Source organism: Myotis lucifugus, unplaced genomic scaffold (genome assembly GCF_000147115.1).
Source record: "Myotis lucifugus unplaced genomic scaffold, Myoluc2.0 scaffold_2, whole genome shotgun sequence".
Taxonomy (NCBI): Eukaryota; Metazoa; Chordata; class Mammalia; order Chiroptera; family Vespertilionidae; genus Myotis; species Myotis lucifugus.
In genome coordinates this window covers 24,762,285-24,782,076 of record NW_005871050.1, presented here as the reverse complement: position 1 = coordinate 24,782,076, position 19,792 = coordinate 24,762,285, and the positions used below count along the sequence as shown (strand labels likewise).

The 19,792-nt window shown below is 40.5% G+C and overlaps 1 protein-coding gene across 3 annotated transcripts in view; it reads left to right on the top strand.

The window, feature by feature from the left end:
* PAK3 (p21 (RAC1) activated kinase 3) overlaps nt 1-19,792 on the top strand; it is a 361,927-nt gene that overhangs the window by 214,529 nt on the left and 127,606 nt on the right. The window contains exon 1 of one of the 3 annotated variants that reach the window (XM_023756794.1): nt 1,362-1,427. The exons of the other annotated variants lie outside the window; for them this stretch is intronic. The gene's annotated coding sequence lies outside the window, so the exon portion shown is untranslated. Of the gene's footprint in view, nt 1-1,361; nt 1,428-19,792 lie in introns of those variants that run through there. 3 annotated transcript variants of the gene reach the window in all.

Below are 19,792 nucleotides of genomic sequence, written 5' to 3'. Positions count from 1 at the left end.
GTCTGAGACTGCAGGCACACCACTCAGCTGCAAAGTGGGTGGGATTTGGAAAGGCTCTTTGGAGTGTGCATGTGGGCAACACAAAGGGAATGCCAGGGCTCCTGGGGGACAGATGTACTCTGGAGTCTTGCCAGGAACAAGTGGAAGACCTGGGGTATGGCTTGGTCTTCTTAGTCAAGAAGTGGTATTGTGGGAATCAAGGGAGCTTTTCTTGGCTCCCTGAGGCTCTAATTTTTTTATCTCCACCTTTAGTTATCCAATCAACCATCCATCCGTCCACCCATCCCTGACTTTAGCTTAGGACCCTGTGTATTCTGGTGTCCTCTAATAGCATGTGTGCTAGCCTGGATCTGGCTTTATTGTGAGTTACGTATAAGTGTTGCTTTTCTTTGAGGATAAACACCATGGAGGAAAAGGGGACAGAGTAGGAAGGATTGCAGAGCTTGGGGTCCTGTCAAGGGAAGTTTGGTCTCCTCCTTGAGAGTACTAAACCCTTGAGAGACTCAAGTGGATGTGTGGATAGACAGAAAAGGGAAGGATTAAAGAGACTCCATCTCCTTCAAGGTTGAACATGGAAACCTCTGTTGGGAAGATAGGGTAAATTGCCATGCACATGCAAAATAAAAATAAGAACCCAAGTATATATTACCCAATAAAATCTTGGGAAGATTGTAAAAGATATCTCTGTGTTGGAGATAGGGGAAGGCAGAGAGAATTTCCAATTAGGACCAGAGGCTGAGGCATCAGCAGCTATAAGAGATTTAGAGCGTTTCCCACCCTAGTGTAGCTTTTGAGAAGGAAAATGGAAATGAAGGTAGACACTTGGAGTTGAGGAATGAACAGCAGTATCAGGTCTTCAGGAAGCTCAGGTATCCCCAGAGCCCACCTGAATTCCCTATTATCTCTCAGTTTTCCATGGTACACAGGACTATACCACCTCCAGTAACTATGCAAATATTTCACATCTGTCATATTTGATTTAGTCCTCCCAATGCTTATCCAAGGTAACTAGGGTAGATCTTGTCCACTTGATAGCAAACCGACCCAGAGTGGTGAAGTGACAGCACTTCCCAACTTGAAACTCCAAGTTCATTGGTCTTTCTGGACTCCTACGTAATAATGCTTTTTAAAAAATACTTCACTGATTCTCTGTCTTTTGAAGGGACTTACTGAAATTCCCTGTAGTGCGTGTGTGATTTTTTTGGGGGGGTGGATGAGGGAGTAATAGTAAGGTAGGGAAAAGAGGTTCCTGCTCCCCCACAATGCTTTTCTTGGCAGGTTTTCCCCAAGAAAGAGCAGCTGAGTCCTTGCATCTTTGTGGCAGCGGGTGTACCCAGCCCTGAGTTCGTCGGAGCTGAAGGCACCCTGGTCCCTTCTCATGGGCAGCACCCACCCATGCTAAGGTCCTGCAGCAGTGGTGGTGTGAGGTGAGTAATGGATTCCAGGGCAGGGAGTTAGGGATCTCTAAGCCCAGGTAAATGCCACCTTTGCACCAAAGCTCCTACTTTTAAAGACCCTGATTAGGCCTCATCAGCTAGGCCCCAAGGCATGGCCCCTTCTTTCTGTACAGCTTCCCTTGGTTTCTTGGTTCCCCCCATCTCTATTATGAGAATGACATTCTTGACCTACATCCTAGAGAGAGTAGTAGAAACAAACTCACAGTCACTGACGAATCCTTTATTAATGTCAAGCTCCATCTAAGAGATTTAGTGTAACACAGACCTGCTTCCCATCAAGCTATCATTTCTTTTCTTCCTGCTTTCCTGATGCTGAAGTTGCATTTCAGCCACATGCCACAAATTTACCAATTGGTTCCTATAACTTCGACTACCTCACTACCTCAAAACTTTAATTTTACCTGCCTATTTAAAGCATAACTTCCAACCCAATCATCCCAGCTTCTTAACTTAAACCTTCCAGAACCTTCTCTCTGCCTTCCCACCCAACCAGGGAATACTTCCTTCCCCAGCTCTCCAACAACACTTGAGTCTGGCATGTAGTATAGTTTGTTCTTCTCTAGTGCCTAAAATAATTCTTGCATGGTTTCTGCAGTATTAATCTTGGCAGGTAAACTATACTTTAAGCTTTTCATGGGTAGGGACTAGATATCATAGGTCTCTAGTCTCTCACAAGTGCCTGACAGCTTCCCAGCAGCTTTTTAATTTTGACCTCTCTCTCTTTCTCTACTTATTTCAGGTTTCTTGGCCTGACTCTCTGATCATCTCCCTGTCTCTTTATCCCTCAGGCATCTGTTATAGCTTCTCTGTTGGCTTCTCTATCTGGCCTTCTTTTGCTATGTGCTGCAGTCCAGGCACCTGTTTGTATCTTACTGTCTCTCTGCCTTTCTATCTGGTCTTCTGTCTGTCCCTTTGTCAGTTACTTAAGCATCTCTCATATTGCCCACGTCAAAAACAAACAACCAAAATCAAAATAAAAACCCAAGAGAAAAACAAACTAAACAAAAAACAAACAAGGAATATGAAATCCAATTCTCTTTCAAACTGAGCCTGTCCTGGGCCTAAAGAACAAAGGAAAACTGTGTCTCAGCGACAGGTGTTTATGTGATGCCTTCTCATGAAGGGGAAGCTCCAGAGTTTCAGCTGTGAAATTAAAGGTATGAAATTACAGCCTTGCCGATATTGATGCATTCAGCTTTCTAGAGATGCTCTGGTAGAGGATCCTCTATAGATCTTGAACAACAGAAGGTAACTAGAACTGGCTAAAATAAGAAGCAAGCCATGGGTCTCTCCTGGGTATTTTATGACAGCTGCAATATAATGTATTTATTGAGTAGCTATTGTTGCCAGCACTATACTAGGCATTTTACTTGCATGAGACAATTTGATTCTACAGTAACTCTACAAGGTAGTATGTTTTTCTAATAGTTACTATATGTTTCTTATAAAAGTGATGCTATCTCAGGGTACCTATTATTATTATCATCACTGTTTTCCCCATGAGGAGATAGAGGTTGAGAGGTGCTACGTAACTTGCCTGTAACTGGACACATGTGACTTTGGGGGAGACACTTCTTAGAGAATTTCTCAGAATCCCAAATTATTTTGGTACCTTTCAGTGCTCATAAACACTCTCACAAGCACATTTGCCTACTTGTACATTCACACAATCATACTTGCTTCTTTGACTCACACTTTTCACCCTGAACACATTCATAGTGATGATCACTGTTATTCCCCCACCCTCACACACAATCATATTTATAAATCCACTAAATACAGGCAAATTTTTACTGCCATGTACATTTATACATTCATATTTTCATGCTGACACACATTCATACTTGCCATACACCCCACTCTCACGTTCTCACTCACTCATACTTTTATGTTTTCTTAAATTCTGACACACAGTCACCCTTAAGCCTAAAATTCCTACACAGTTACACATATTCTATGCACAAATATATACTGACTTGCCTCTAATTGTTTCTCATAGATAAACCCATGTTCAATTTCTATCACTCCCACACATTTGCACTATCATTATTTTCTCCTCACATTCACACATATAAACAACTTATAACTCATCACAATGATATACACATGTGCATGCATACCCATATGTTCACATTTATATATGCTCACATGATAAAAACAATCTCACCCATTAAACTTTTATACTTTATTATATGCTCTTATATACTCACCACTGACACAATATCCCTATCCTATCACATTCACACATACACATGGAAACTTATTTTGTTACATATTCACATTCCTATTCTCACTGAGGCATAATTGCACTCTTCAGCAAACTCATCAAATATAATCACAAACACACTCACTTTCATAAATTCAGCCATTTTCACTGAGACACATCACCCTACTCTCACACTCATACACAATCACATACACACAGTTGCAGTCACCTTGACACACACTAACACATACATATGCTCACTCACATTCAGTACCCACAAAAACTAACATTAACACACAGTTACACTGCACACACAGGCTTACATCTTTACATTGTCACATTTTTACATATTCTTACATTCACAACTGCACTTAAAATCATAGTCTTCCACACATCCTCATGGACTCACAGTCATACTCCCTGACACTCATGTCCATTCACATGTACACTCTCTCATACACCAACTCCCATTTGTACATCACACATATTCACACTGGCACAATCACACTTTCCACACACTCACATTCTTATACATTCCTACTCTCACACTGGCACACCTTTATTCACATTGCTATATACATTCTCACCAGTACACATGTAGTGACATGAATAGTCACTGACTGCATTTACCTTGGCACACACCAGAGCAACCCATACAATTCAGTGTCACAATCAATATATACATTTATATAGATGTAGTCCACATAGACTGACCCTCACTCAGGCTCATAGTCATCCTGTCACAACCTCCCTTACACTGATACACTTGCTCACACTGAACCACACAGTCACTGATACATAAATCACTACTTTCATTTGACACACTCTCCTGAACTTCCACTGACTCTTACCTGGACTCTCAGATGGACATATCAACTCTGATACATACTCACATTGACACTAACCTACACTCCTTCACTGAGATGATCTCACTGATCCACTTTTACTCACATTGATTCCAAAATGCTTATAGCAACCCACACTCTCATTTACATACCCATATATACTTTGCCAAACTCTTATACATGCCCCACACTGATATTGCCACATTCACACACCTCTTCACTGACACACACTCTGTAACACACCCAATTACAGGTAATAGTTTATAGTCACAGTCGTCACTCTGTTTTCCTACTTGCACTATTACTCTCCTTACTCCTGCTAAAAGGCTTTCCAGCAACCTGTGGCCAAAGAAAGAGTGTTGGTCTCAACCAGGGTACTAATGGGAACTAGATCTTTCCTGAGCAGAAAGGAGTGGAATTTATGTCTAGGATTTAAAAGAGAAAGCACAAACGCACATATCGAGTTTTATATCCTTTTGCCAGTTTCCTCTTACAGAAATCATCTCTAATAGAACCTTATCCAGTCCTATCCAAAAGAGGTTGGGATTTAGGTGTTTATTTCTTTTTAACGGAGTTTATAGCTAAACTTGCTACCTCATCTCTCTTCCAAGGGGAGGGAAAGGTGAAGAATGTGTTTCTTTATGCACTCAATGTTTTCCTATACTAAAGTGTGTGTCTCCAATTTTGTGTTTATGCTCTGAAATTGCCTGTGGATTATACATATGGAAAGAGCAGTCCTACTATAAGCAGGCACCTCTGATCTAGCAGGTCTACTTTTAACCTGTTAACCCATGGACATGAAATTAAAGAAAGAAAGAAAAGATGATAGCAAGATGATAAAATAAATCATATTGTGCATGTGCATCCACAGACCCCACGGGAATTTCAACAGCTGTAACCAACAAGTTAACAGAGAAAATTTATCAGTAAGCTTGGATAAAGACAAACTAAAGAAACTTACTTGCACTCCAGACAGACTGTAGATTTCCCTGTAAGAGGATGAAAAGAAGCACAAAATCTGGGAGTGAGCCAATAGACCAGGAGCCTGGTGCCAGAGCCATGTGCCCTCCCAGTTCCTTAGCAGAGATTTGGAAACATGAAAGCCCCTTGTAGCAATCTCCTTAGCCCACAGTTTCTGCTATAGTCTCTCTAGAACAATGACTGCAAAATATGACTAATCCACCATTTGATACGGGTTCTGGCATACCATGTGGAAATGCCTATACTCTGGAATACCACCTACCACCCAAAACATCTGCCATTAGATTGAAAACGTATTTGATAGCAGACAACACATCATCTTAGTTTGGATTCCCAATGCCTATTACAATGTCAGGCCCTGAGTAGCTACTTGTAAAGCTCAGTTAAGAAACTGAAAGGGTGCCCTAACCAGTTTGGCTCAGTGGATAGAGCATCGGTTTGCTGACTGAAGGGTCCTGGTTCGATTCTGGTCAAGGGTATGTACATTGGTTGTGGGCACATCTCCAGTAGGGAGTGTGCAGGAGGCAGCTGATTGATGTTTCTCTCTCATTGATGTTTCTAAGTCTCTATCCTGTCCCTCTCCCTTCCTCTCTGTAAAAAAATCAATAAAATACATATTTTTAAAAAAGAAACTGAAAGGGTTATGTGGACAGCAACATGTTGTCAGGACAGGTGCAGTGCGTCTCTTCCTCAATCCTAGAATTCCAGTGGCATTACCAGTATGGATGGACACTCTTCAATAGTCCTCACATATTGCTAGGCCCAGATTAAGGTTCAAATGGGTGAAAGAAACATACTCTGCCCTTAAGTTATTTCATTTGAATAAGAAAGATGAAGTCACTGTGAAACAGTAGAATAAGGCAACAGTCTTGAAATTTAGGATTAGAAAAATCTTTATCATGTAATTCAGTAACCTTCAGGCTCCAAAGGTCTTGAGGGCCCATGAGTGGTTGAGAACAGCAGTCAAGATATAAGTAAATCACTTCCAAAAGCAAAGTTCTTTGTAGATATCTTGCTAAGCACAGGGATGTGCCATCCTTCCAGAAGATTGTGTAAAAGAGCCCTTTGTCACTGGGCGTAAGGTAGAGGAATTAAAATGAACTATAGACCTTGATGAAAATTTTGTACCTCCACAAGGAGACAGCTTAGAGAGTTGCCTGGCCAATTTATATTTGATAGTTTCTGTTGATATACCAAGATTCACCAAAAATAATTTAGATAGTTTACGAGACTGGCTGAATTTTAGGAAGGGAAAAGGCACCTGCCTGAATTTGCTTGAATGCCGTGAAAAGTGCTAAGTGATGAAACCCACCCCTTTGCATTTATATGATATTTTATACTTTTCAAAACATTTAATAACTCATTCATCCATTATGATAGTGACATTAAGAATAACACTTCTTAGCTATGTAACCTTGCTTGAGTCAATTACTTATCCCCCTTAATCCTCAATTTCCTCATATGTAAAGTGGGCGCATCTACATCATCTATCTATACATATAAAGAGGTAATATGCAAATTAGGCTGGGTCTCCATAACGGATCATGACCAGACAGGAGGAGGTTGTGCATGCAGGTAAGGCCCAGAGCAAAGACAGAGACAGACACAGGGGGGCCTGCCCAAGCCATCATGGTGGCTCCGGAGGCCCAGAGTGGACATAGGCAGAGGGGCCAGGGAGGCCTGGGGCTGGCGGAGCTGCCATGCCAGCTCGGGCAGCCCCAGAGCGGACACAGGCAGGGGGGTAGGGGGGGCCTGGGTGGAAGTCAGGCGCGGGTCCTGGCCGCCCGCGGTGCCAATCAGGCCTGCGGCAGGTGCTGAAGGAGTCAGGCGTTGGTCCTGGCCGCCCGCGGCGCGGGTCCGGTCTGACTCCCACGGCAGCCTGCGGGGTGCCTCCTCACATGATTTCAATCATGTGCTGGGCCTCTAGTATATATATAAAAGGCTAATATGCAAAGTGTCCCCTTGGGAGTTCGACCGGGAGACTGGAAGTTTGATCACTCACTATGACGTGTGCCAACCACCAGGGGGCAGCACGGAACATGGCAGGCGACCAGCAGCGTTGGGGTGCTGAGGGAATGAGGGAAGGAGGAGGCAGGGAGGTGATGGGAACCATGTGCAGTGGCGACATGAGGGTCGGCAGTGAGGGAGGAAGCGGAGAGGCAAGAAGTCAGGGAATCTGATTGCCCTGATCACTGGCCAAGCCTAGGGACCCTATCCATGCACGAATTTTATGCACTGGGCCTCTAGTTGAGTTATAATGAGGATGAAATTAGATAAATCTATGGAAGCATTTAGCACAATGTCTGGCCTATAGCAAGTGATCTACAAATTATAGATCTTAGTGTTATCCTTACCACAACCCTTTGAGGTAGGTGTCTTCAAAAGGACAGAACCTTGTGATAATAGAGAAACAGTATGGCTCTTTGCAGCCAAAGACCCCATTTTCATAGCACATGTTGCCTGCTTTCCTTTAAGTCTTTATTTCTGCTTAACCAAAAGCTAGGAGTCAGTGTTCATTCCCACTTAAGAAGATGAGTGAAAAACAGAATTAACCCATGGGGTTTCCTCAATTCCTTTCCTTTTTGGACATGTTTATCTGGCCATTGCACCAATGTTTCTTGTTAATTTAAATGTCCCCTTTAGTTCTCCAATGTTCCTCTTGAAATAGTGAAGCCTTCACTGTTGTCACCTTCATTTGGTGGTACAGAAACGTGAGAGGAGGAATAGAAGAGCCTGCTGATGCTGGTAGAGGCAGAGGTACCATTCACCATCAAAAGTCAAGGCATGTGTTGGTTCTGGTCATGCTGCTAGAGCAAGCATGTCAAGCTCAAAGGCTAACACGGGCCAAATAAACAAGGTTTAAGTTTATGTGGGCCGCAAAAAAACAAAAGCTTCAATTTTCATAGAAACGTAGGTTTATTTCCATAGAGACATGTTGAATACAAAGGGCTGAAATAGATGAGTAAACATTAACATAAAATAATAGAACATTTTAATAAAAATTAATATTTTTTCTTGAACATTAACTTACCAGACACTGAATAACTGCATAAATTAAAAAGTGTAATGCAAATAAACCTATTTTTCTTGTTCTACAAAAGAAAAATATTTCCTGTTACGCACACCAAACAAGTCAGTCCGAGACTAGTAATATGGCAATCGGCTGCTAAAATATTCACTGTTAGTATTAGTTGAGAGAAATGGTGCACCTGTGTGTAAGACGTGAAAGGGAAATGAATGCCACACGATTATAGTAATCATTCATTAGCGAACGTTGTAGTTCGTTATTAATAATTATGTATAATAGGATATTGTAAAAATTAAGTTAAAATGTTTCTTACATACCGTTATATTGGCTGGACTGCAAAAATATTCATTGTAGGCTGCATGCAGCCCGCGGGTCATGAGTTTGACATGCTTGTGCTAGAGTAATGCCAAATGTTTGGAATCTGGGACATGTGTTATGAAATGGCTCAATGGAGAACTGGACACATGGGCTGAAGATGTTAGTTTGACCAGTTGAACCCTACTCCGATGCTGATGATCTCCAAATTAATGTCATATTGCCAAAAATAAAAATAAACATGTTGGAACTGCTGCTATTATATTTGTATTCGCTGTATTAATATTGCTTTATGTATTGAGAAGAGTAGATTTAGCTAGAGATATATTTTTCCACCACATGTGAATTAACACTTCCTTCAGTTTTCCATTACTTGCTATGTAGTTTATACCTCTCAAAGACAAGATGCTTATATACATATTTGTTTTGCTTCCCACTAGATATTCCTAGTTGAATTTTTACTGAGATATCAAGTATGTTACCGTGTTTATCCTTTCTTCTTAGTATATTGACTTATACAAAACTTACATATTTGTAGTCCATTTTGCATTACTTAGCCTTTATAGAATACTAGAGGCCTGGTGCATGAAATTCATGCACTGGAGGGGGATCCCTCAGCCTGGCCTGCACCCTCTCCAATCCAGGACCCCTCAGGGGATGTCCAACTGCCTCTCAAAATCTGGGTCCACTGGCTCCTAACTGCTCGCCTGCCTGCCTGACTGATCACCCCTAACCCCTCTGCCTACCTGCCTGATCGCCCCTAAACACCTCTGCCTGCCTGCCTGCCTGATCACCCCTACCTGCTTCCCTACCAGCCTGATTGCCCCTAACTGCTCCTCTGCTGGCCTGATCGCCCCTAACCGCCTCTGCCTCACCCCACACCCAGGACCGAGGATTCCCTCCCTCTGGCTGGCTGCAGGCACCTAGGACCCAGGCTGGCTTCGCCCGGGCCAGCCTCAGCTGCAGGGACCATGCACAGGCGGCTTCACCTGGGCCACAGTAGCAGGCGCTGGTGCCTGGGACCATGGGGCTGGAGGCTTGTCCCTCTCCTGGGCCACAGATGCAGGCTCAGCTGCTGGCACCCAGGACTGCGGGATGGGTGGCTTGTCCCTCCCCCAGGCCATAGCCTGGCTGGTCCCCATTCCTCTCTCATGAGCTCATTTTTGCCTGGCTGGTTCCCATTCCTCTCTCCCTAGTGTTGAGTGTCTGAGCCATTATGGTGGGCTGGCATGAGGGTGTGATGACCATTTTCATATTAGTTCTTTATTATATAGGATTTATGCTTGTTTGTTGAGTCTATGGATTTTCTATAAAACTCATATGTGCAGTCCTGTTGGCCAAAAGCAGAATAATGTGCTCTTATAATACTCTGGGAATATTATCATATGACTGATGATCCAATGACTGATAATACAAGTGGCCTGCAGGATAATTATATTTGTTATCATCACATTGGCTTTATTGGTTGTTTCTGATAATCCCATTTTAAGGTACTTGTTTATTCTCATTTCAAAAACAACAACAAAAACCAAAAATCAAACAAACAGAAACTGAGGCACTATTCTGCTTTGAACCAAAAACTAAAGGCTATACTGGAGATGTAATGTGCAGCATGGTGACTATAGTTCAGCAGTTCTCAACCTGTGAGTCGCGACCCCTTTGGGGGGCCAAACGACCCTTTCACAGGGGTCACCTAAGACCATCGGAAAACACATATATAATTACATATTGTTTTTGTGATTAATCACTATGATTTAATTATGTTCAATTTGTAACAATGAAAATACATCCTGCATATCAGATATTTACATGACGATTCATAACAGTAGCAAAATTACAGTTATGAAGTAGCAACGAGAATAATTTTATGGTTGAGGGTCACCACAACATGAGGAACTGTATTAAAGGGTCGTGGCATTAGGAATTTGAGAACCACTGCTATAGTTGATAATACTGTATTGTACAACTGAAATTTGCTAAGAGAGAGTAGATCTTGTGTTTTTACTATACCAACAAAAAAGGTAACTATGTGAGGTGATGGATGTGTGAATTAGCTTGATTCTAGAAATTACTTCACAATGTGTATAAATATCATACCATCACATTGTACACCTTAAATATATATAATTTTCATTTGTCAATTATACCTCAATAAAGCTAGTAATCACCTAAAGACTAAAATAACTCTTCAGGCCTACCAAACTCCTCTGGGGCACATAGTATAGAAATATATTTCTACCCAGATTTCCATTTAGAGTCCTGAGATCAGTTCATCCCACTATGCCTAGCATCCCTTCCATTTTTGGCCAATGTCCAAAATAGAGGACCTTCTTAAAATCTAGCTTTTCCTGTCTTTCTATTTCCATACTTTCTGTGCTTATTCTCCCCTGCTTCATTTTTTCAGTGTTGTTTATTTTAAAAATTATTTCCATGTTGCTACATGGAGCACCCCACTCCATGGGGGAAAAAGTCCCTAAGTCTTCAACCTTAGACATCTGCTACATAGTCACCTGAGTAATACTTCTGAAATTCTAAGCTAATCTTGTCATTCTACTATTTGAAACTTCATCTGGACAAGAAGAGTCCAAACCTCAAAGAAAGGCTTAGAAGACCCTTCTTCATTTGATCTCTACTGATCTTATATTTTTTCCATCCCTTCTCTTTGCTATAGTCACACCAAGTTTTCTGCTGTTCCTCTAATGCACTACATTGTCTATAATATCCCATGGGCCCTAACAACTGTTGTTCCTTGCTCCTGAAGAATGCTCTCCCCATGGTTTAGTTACTTGTTCTTCCTAATTCAGCTTAAGTGAACTTCCTCTGTAAAATCTTCTTCCTCAGGCTGTTAGGAGTTCCTTTCTCTGTCCTTTATAGCAACCTGTTGTCATCTTTTCACTGAGCTGCCATGGCCAAAATACAGTACATTTTATTTATTTTTTAATATTTTTATTGATTTTTTATAGAGAGGAAGGGAGAAGGATAGAGAGTTAGAAACATCTATGAGAGAGAAACATCGATCAGCTGCTTCCTGCACACCTCCTACTGGGGATGTGCCCACAACCAAGGTACATGCCCTTGACCAGAATCGAACCTGGGACCCTTCAGTCCGCAGGCCGACACTCTATCCACTGAGCCAAACTGGTTAGGGTAAAATACAGTACATTTTCAATCTCTTCAAGGACAGGGACTGTACCTTGTTCATCTCCCACCCTAGATCCTGCTAAACTCCTACTCATCTTTCAATACCCTGATCAAATGCTATATCCCCTGACTCCTCTGGGTAGCATTAACTGCCCTTCCTCTGCTGCCCTTCCAAAGCATCCTCTGTCTTTCTAAGAACAAACTAGACACTGTGTAAATGCTGAATGAATGAGTTCATGCAGGTTTAATGATTTTTTTTTCAAGATCACAGAATAAGCCAGAAGTGGAGCTGGAATTAGCCATTCTTCTTTTGTTAGAGATATTCTTTTGGTTTTATAAAAGTCCTACTAACTGAAAATCAACACCACCTCCAGATTAAAACTGCATAACAAGATGCAACTTAGTTCTTCTAAGAACAGAGGTTTCTTCTAAGAGAAAGGAAGGAATTTCTTTTCCCAAGTGTCCTGTTCTTAATACAGTTAGTTCCCAAAAAGAAGTCTGTCCTGCTCATATGTGAATATAATTATAGCAAATTCTTTTGTAGTACATCAGGAGCAAGTGTTTTTGCTTTTTTTATTGTTTAAAGTATTACAAATAGTAGTACATTTGTCTCCTTTTTCCCCCCATTGACCTTCCCCCGGCCTCCCCTACCCTCCAGCACATGCCCTCGCCCCCCGCCACAGCCCCAGTGTCTTGCATCCATTGGTTATGCTTCTATGCATGTGTACAAGTCCTTCGATTGATCTCTTACCTCCCCCTGCAAACCCTCCGCAGCATTTCGCTGTAGTTTGATAGTCTGTTCGATGCTTCTCTGCCTCTGTACCTATTTCTGTTCATCAGTTTATAATGTTCTTTGTTTTCCATAAATGAATGAGATCATTTAGTATTTTTCTTTCACTGACTTGCTTATTTCACTTAGCATAATGCTCTCCAGGTCCATCCATGCTGTTGCAAATGGTAAGAATTCCTTCTTATTTATAGCAGCATAGTATTCCATTGTGTACAGAAACACCAATCAGAAAGGACACATGCACCCCTATGTTCATAGCAGCACAATTTACAATAGCTAAGATTTGGAAACAGCCTAAATGCCCATCAGCAGATGAGTGGATTAGAAAACTGTTTTTGCTTAAAAAAAATTGTACATGTTACTTTCTTCCAGAATTTAAAGAGAACTGTTCTCTTCCTTACATAATGCCAGTATCACTTTAGTTAAACAGAAATGGGCACAAGGCTAAACACACACACACACACACACACACACACACACACACACACTTATCATGCTTGGGTATTTGTTGGTTAGAATATACTTTGAATAATGGCTTACACCAATCTAGTGCTTTCCACTTTTCAAATCCTGGTGAGTTCCTACTCATCCTCAATAACCTGCTCAAGTGTTATATCCTCTGATCCCTCTGGGAACATTAGAGACCCTTCCTGCTCTGTCCATCCAAAGCATCCTGTGCCTACCTAGGTTGCATCACATTCTCTATTGCATGTATACATGTCTGCTATTCTCACTGAACTGTGAGCTCTTAGAAGACAGGAACTAGTCTTTATTCACCTCTCATTGTATATGCCCTGTATCTGACACAATACCTGGTATATATGAATGTTGGTAGCATGGAGATGGAAGGCAAAGCAATGATGTTCTTTAGAACAATATCAAACAATTTTTTAATGTATGAAGGTATGATCATTGGCACCAATTTCTCATATAATCAGATAGCAATCAGTTAAAGAGTCTTGCTCTTTCCTGAACTGCTGCAGTCTTCTAATTTTTGCACTCTTTATTTTGCAATATACATGCCTTTACTTGTTTTGTAGGTACGTTTTTATCTGTGTATTTGATATACATGTTAGATGGCAGCCAGGGATAAAACCCACTGCTCAAACATGTAGCCTCACTCAAGGCCGGGTGTTTAGTTCTTTACTCCCAACATTTTGAATGATGCCTAGCACATAAACTTCAATAAATATTTTGTTTGAATAAATGAATACATGCACAGATAGGTTTGCTTAAGAGGCACTTTCTTACAGTTACTATCTGGCCCAGGGGTGGGCAAACTTTTTGACTCGAGGGCCACAATGGGTTCTTAAACTGGACCGGAGGGCCAGAACAAAAGCATGGATGGAGTGTTTGTGTGTACTAATATAAATTCAAAGTAAACATCATTACATAAAAGGGTACTAAATATTTTTGTTTGAATAAATGAATACATGCACAGATAGGTTTGCTTAAGAGGCACTTTCTTACAGTTACTATCTGGCCCCTCAAAGAGTAGTTGGTCTAGGATTTGGTCTCAGGATTCTTTGAAATGAAAGCCAACCAGAAATCACAAGAAGAAAACATGTAATTAGTTTACTTTTCTGTAAAAAGCTATGTTAGGCTGATGCAAGGTCTTTTATTTTCATTTTTATACAGCTGTGTAACCTACAGAACCTCATTATTAAGCTGGACAGAAGAATATAGGTATAGCTAGGTGACCTGCTAAAGGCCACGCAACTGACTGGTGGCTGGCTGACATGATTGTGAGTGCAAGGAATGTACCAGGATCAATCTCAAACGAGAAAGAATACTCTGACCCTGGCCAGGTGGCTCAGTTGGTTGGAGTTTCATCTTGTACACCAAAAGGTTGAGGGTTCCATTCCTGGTCAGGGCACATAGGTTGTGGGTTCAATCCTCAGTTGGGGCATGCACGAGAGATAACATCGATGTTTCTTTCTCACATCGATGTTTCTTTCCCCCTTCTTCTCTCTCTCTAAAATCAATTTTTAAAATATATCCTCACCCTGGCCAGTGTTGCTCAGTGATTAGAGCATCAGCCTGTGCACCAAAGGGTCATGGGTTCGATTCCCAGTCAAGGGCATATACTTGGGTTGCAGGTTTGATCTCCAGTCAGTCAGGAAACATGCAGGAGGCAACCAATGGTTGTGTCTCTCTCACATTGATGTTTCACTCTCTCTCTCTACCTTCCTTCCAGTTTCTCTAAAAAAAACCATGGGAAAAATATTATCAGGTGAGTAATAACAATACATATTCATATACATATACACACACACATCCTCAGGTGAGGATTAAAAAAACAATACTCTGAGATGAACATCATTTGCAGAGTTTATATATATTAAACACTAAGTTTCCCTCCCTTTTTTCTTCCCAAAATTTTTGTTAGGATGTGTTATAAGCTACAGTCCAGGCTCCATAGGAATAATTTGGGAACTACTAACCGATTCCCTCTCAGGCCTACTGACTTCAGCTCCTTGCACCAAACTCTACTTCTGCTTTATCTTCCATTTTCCTACCAGAATGCTATATCTTACTTTGAGGTGAGGGTTGGATCCTCTGATTTCAGCCTTGGGCCTTCCCAAGACACAGAAAGACTTGGGCAGATGGCAATCTTCTCTTTGTGTGTGTGTGTGAGCTCTGGGGAAGCAAAACTAATCATATGCTGGACTAAGGATCTACACTAGCATGAACCAATAATGAGCCATATCTTATATAGGTGCATAGTAGCAGCTTCAGCCAGGTAAGTAGGGTAATGAGCAGCAAAGGGAATACACTATTTGGTGTATCCAACAGGTTGCAAATGAAGATCTTTATAAGCTGGGAAGAGGAAAACCATGAGAAAGCCAATATGCTCTGTTATAAGGTCATCCTTCAAATTTGTCTTTCGGTTTCCAGAAGAACTTTCTTTGGGTGGAATGATCTTTTCTTAGACCCATGGCCAGTTTTTGTTAAGACACAAAAATTTGTCTTTAGTGGGGGTAAGAGGTGGAGAAATTCCTACAACTAAGGCATGGCCAGCTGAAACTTTATACTCTAACATTTGTGAAACAGGATAGATAGAAAGTAGACCTTGTCATGTCCCATTCTTTCTTCAGTATTTGAGAGAAACACTTTTTTTTTTGTTACGGATGGTATTTATTCTTCCTTAGCCATAACCTTTAGGTAAGATGCTAAGATATATGCTCAGCTCTTTTAAAATGTAGGCATGTGAACTTGGATCAAGGAACAAAAGTTTGGCAAAGAGTTGTTGCATTTTATGCTACATTTTATGCATTTTATGCTAGCTCAAATTCTTTGACCTCCAGTTCGGTAAGTTGTCTTTTTTGAAATATGAGCATTATTAAATTGATCTAAATTCTTGGTTTAGAAATAATACCAAGGTCTCAATTGATACCATGTAGCTCTTTTATTCAGACTTGCTGGGAGCACCTTCCCTCTAGAAAGCTGATTTGAGTACAGACAAATTCAGACTACAGCAAGGGCTTAGAATGATGAGCCATGACACACAGGTGGGAAGACAATGTTCAGGCATCTATATGGTATACAAAAAGCCCTAAAAATTACTGGAATTGAAATTTTAGCCTTGGATTTGACGAAATCTGCGGCTCTTTCACTAGAGTGGGTCAGGAGAGGGTATAATTATAACCCATGCATAGTAACAGAGCAGCTAGAACCCCAGACACTCAAGATCTTGGTTTACCATATCTGCTCACTTAGGCTATTAGTCTGCATCTATTTTATCCATCTGAATGCGTTATATGTTTCTACATTCTGTTTTGAGAACTAGGAAATATTTTATTACTAGATTTTACTTTCCTTACCTTTTCCCCACACATTTCTTTGAGGCATCTTTTAAGGTTGTCACTTTTTTATGCTTAAAAAATGTATACCTCTGCTCTTTAGGCATTTTATTTTCTCTTTGTAGAAGCATCGATGTTGGACATGGAAAGCTGAAACCTGTAATAATGCATCAATTTGCAAACATAAATACACGTCAGATGATCATTAGCATTTTCTTGGCATTATCTCATGTAGCCTACACAATAAATAATAAAGTATGGTGCTGCATACATTTATAAGTTTAAGAAGTCATTGGAAAAGGAACTATTTGTCCCACATAATATATGAAGTATATGAGGTCTAGATGCTGGGTCTACCTATCAATTTCCTTATTTGCAACCTATCATTGAAATTTGCGACTATAATATGCTGGCTTATTGGATTCAATTAATGTCAAGTTGTTGCTCAAAACAATGGAAATCACTCATAAAGATTTCCATTAGCAGAAAACGACTACAGCAGAACCTACCTCATTTGCTTGTGTATATGAAAGCAAATAAATTTATTCTATGTGAGTGTGCTTGTATGAGTGTCAGTAGTTAGTTATCTTTTGTAGGATCTAAGATTGAAACTAGGCAGCTGTAAAAAGAGCTAGTTACCTTCCTTGCTTGTCTGGCTGCTTTTGTAAATCTGCCTAACAAGTTGCTCAGCTCCTCCTGATCAAATGATCTTAGAAATGGCTTCCCTCCATTACACACTGTAATGGTATCTCCCAGGCAAGGCTTTCTGAAACAGCACACCCCTGTCTCTGATAGCAGAGTTCCCTTGGTGAGTGCCCCAGAACAGACAAGCTCCAAAGCAAGGCCATCTAAGAATTGGTATTACCGGCCAACGAAACCTGTGGGAATTCTGTCAGTAAATCACCTATCCTTGGGTCTTTGGATGAGAAAAGCAGTTGAAATCAGTAAGTACCATCCTGAAGTGGGTTTAAGTGAAAAAGCTGGAAGTTTCATATGAATATTTTGGGAAGATAAAAATGTATATATGAAGAGTGTGTGTGTATTTGTGGGTTTACTTGGATACACATTGAATAGGTGTAGTGAAAAGGGAATTGAGAAGAGTTTGAAATTCTAGTCTCAGTTTTTTTCACTTATTTTGTCATCCTGGGTAAGTCACTTAACTTTTATACACTTTTAATTCCTCATGCGGAAAGTGGGTATGCTACTTCCTTCTGTACATGCTGGTGTCTGTCTCAAGAACAAGACATAGAAGTTCTACGGACATGACAAAGTCATATGGTAAAAAAAAGAGGTGTTAATAATGGTAGCTGGTTTCTTCATCATGCCCAATTTCTTGGCAGTTAGACTAGTGTCCATATTTCTAAAGATGGGCCTGCTTTGAGTAGCCATATAGACTTATATGACTTTATGACAAACTTACTGCAACAAATGCATAGCATGTATAAAGTTCAGTGTCATTACCTTACATGTGTATTTAATGCCTATTGGGGATAAAGCACTGTATTAGGCAGCACTGTATTGCAAGTTGTAGGGCTACAGTTATGACTGAGGGGGTCTTACCCTCAAAGAGCTTATGATCTAGTGAGGGAATGACATGTACAATGACTATGTGCAATTTGAAAGAAGATGATAGAAGTTCTCAGTCGGGCTCATCTAGCTGGCTAAGGTTAGTGGTCAACTGTCTCTTGCCCACCTAGTCTGGGAATGGGAGTATGAGTTTGGAACTACTGGAGGCCAAGACTATGCTTTTACTCTTTCTTGTAAAATGAGATAAATGTTCTTTCTCTACACTTTTGAATCATAGCATATTGTGGGAATTAATGTCTGAAAAGTCACTCAAAATCTTCAGATGCAAGTTGCTATAGAAATGCAACACAATGTATAATCTTTCTTTTAAATTAAAGTACATTGTCCCCTTTGTGAAAGGCTAATTACTTTTTTGGCAATTAAAACCAGTCCACTACATCTTCTTTCATTGTCAGTCAGTATCTGAGCCAGTTGGTTCAGTTGCTAATAATGTGTCCAATATAACGTGTATTTAATATCCGTGTAGGCTAGTTAGCAAAGCAGAGTTTGTTTCCCAGTCCCAGGCAATATGTGGAAGCTCAGGTAGCCATCTTGAAAACATATGCTTTTATTTACAGGGAGCCCAGGAAAGAACTGGCAGGAAACTATTAGATCCTTTTTACTGACACCAAAGTACAATTCATTCTGATAGTAAAGCAACCTCATCCTCAAATACAAAAAAAAATTCCAGTGTTGATATCATTGTTTTAAATAGACATTGGCTGTCTTTAAATCTATGTTTGTTTCATACCTGAAAGTCTGAAAGCTCTCATTAAATCTTCAATTTGTCTTGATGTATAGAGCTAATTCTTGTTATAAAGATTTCTCAAATTGCAAAAATTTGAAATACCCTCATGTATTATTACCCTTTTTAACTTAGTGAGAGTTCTTTGACTTGTTTACTTTAATTTTGAGATCCTAAAATCCATCTTCTTTCCTATGTGCTCCTGTCAGTTTGGCAGTCATCAGCTCAAAATATCTTGCAACCCCATTTTTTATGTAGGTATCTCAGAAACATTGGGAAGTTCACCCTGGAAATTTCCCCTAGGCTACATCTCATTCCTATGTTAGATCCTCTAGCTCAGCGGTTCCCAACCTGTGGGTCGTGACCCCTGAAAATACATCCTGCATATCAGATATTTACATTATGATTCATAACAGTAGCAAAATTACAGTTATGAAGTAGCAACGAAAATAATTTTATGGTTGGGGGTCACCACAACATGAGGAACTGTATTAAAGGATCGCAGCATTAGGAAGGTTGAGAACCACTGCTTCTAGTTTGATATGAAAAGGATGTTAAGAATATTGGTGTGCTCACCAATTTGTAGTAATAACCTTGTGTGGATGGTGGTTTAGGAGCTTTACCTCTGGATTAATTAGATCATAGCTTTGCATCTGCTGGCCTGGGCTTCTGTTTTTTAAAGGAGGCCAGTATTAGTTTGTTTCTTGTTGGTAAGCTATGCAAATAAACGGTTATTTCAATTTTAAAATCAGACAGGATAATGCAGACATGTCAGTTGTCTCTGATGGCACCAGATATGATGAAAATAGTTGTTTTGGTTGCTTATGGCTTAATATATGGCCTTGCAAGTTGTAGGGATAGTATTTCTGGACTCATTTTTTACACACCAAGATAGAACACCTCTGGCAAATGGGA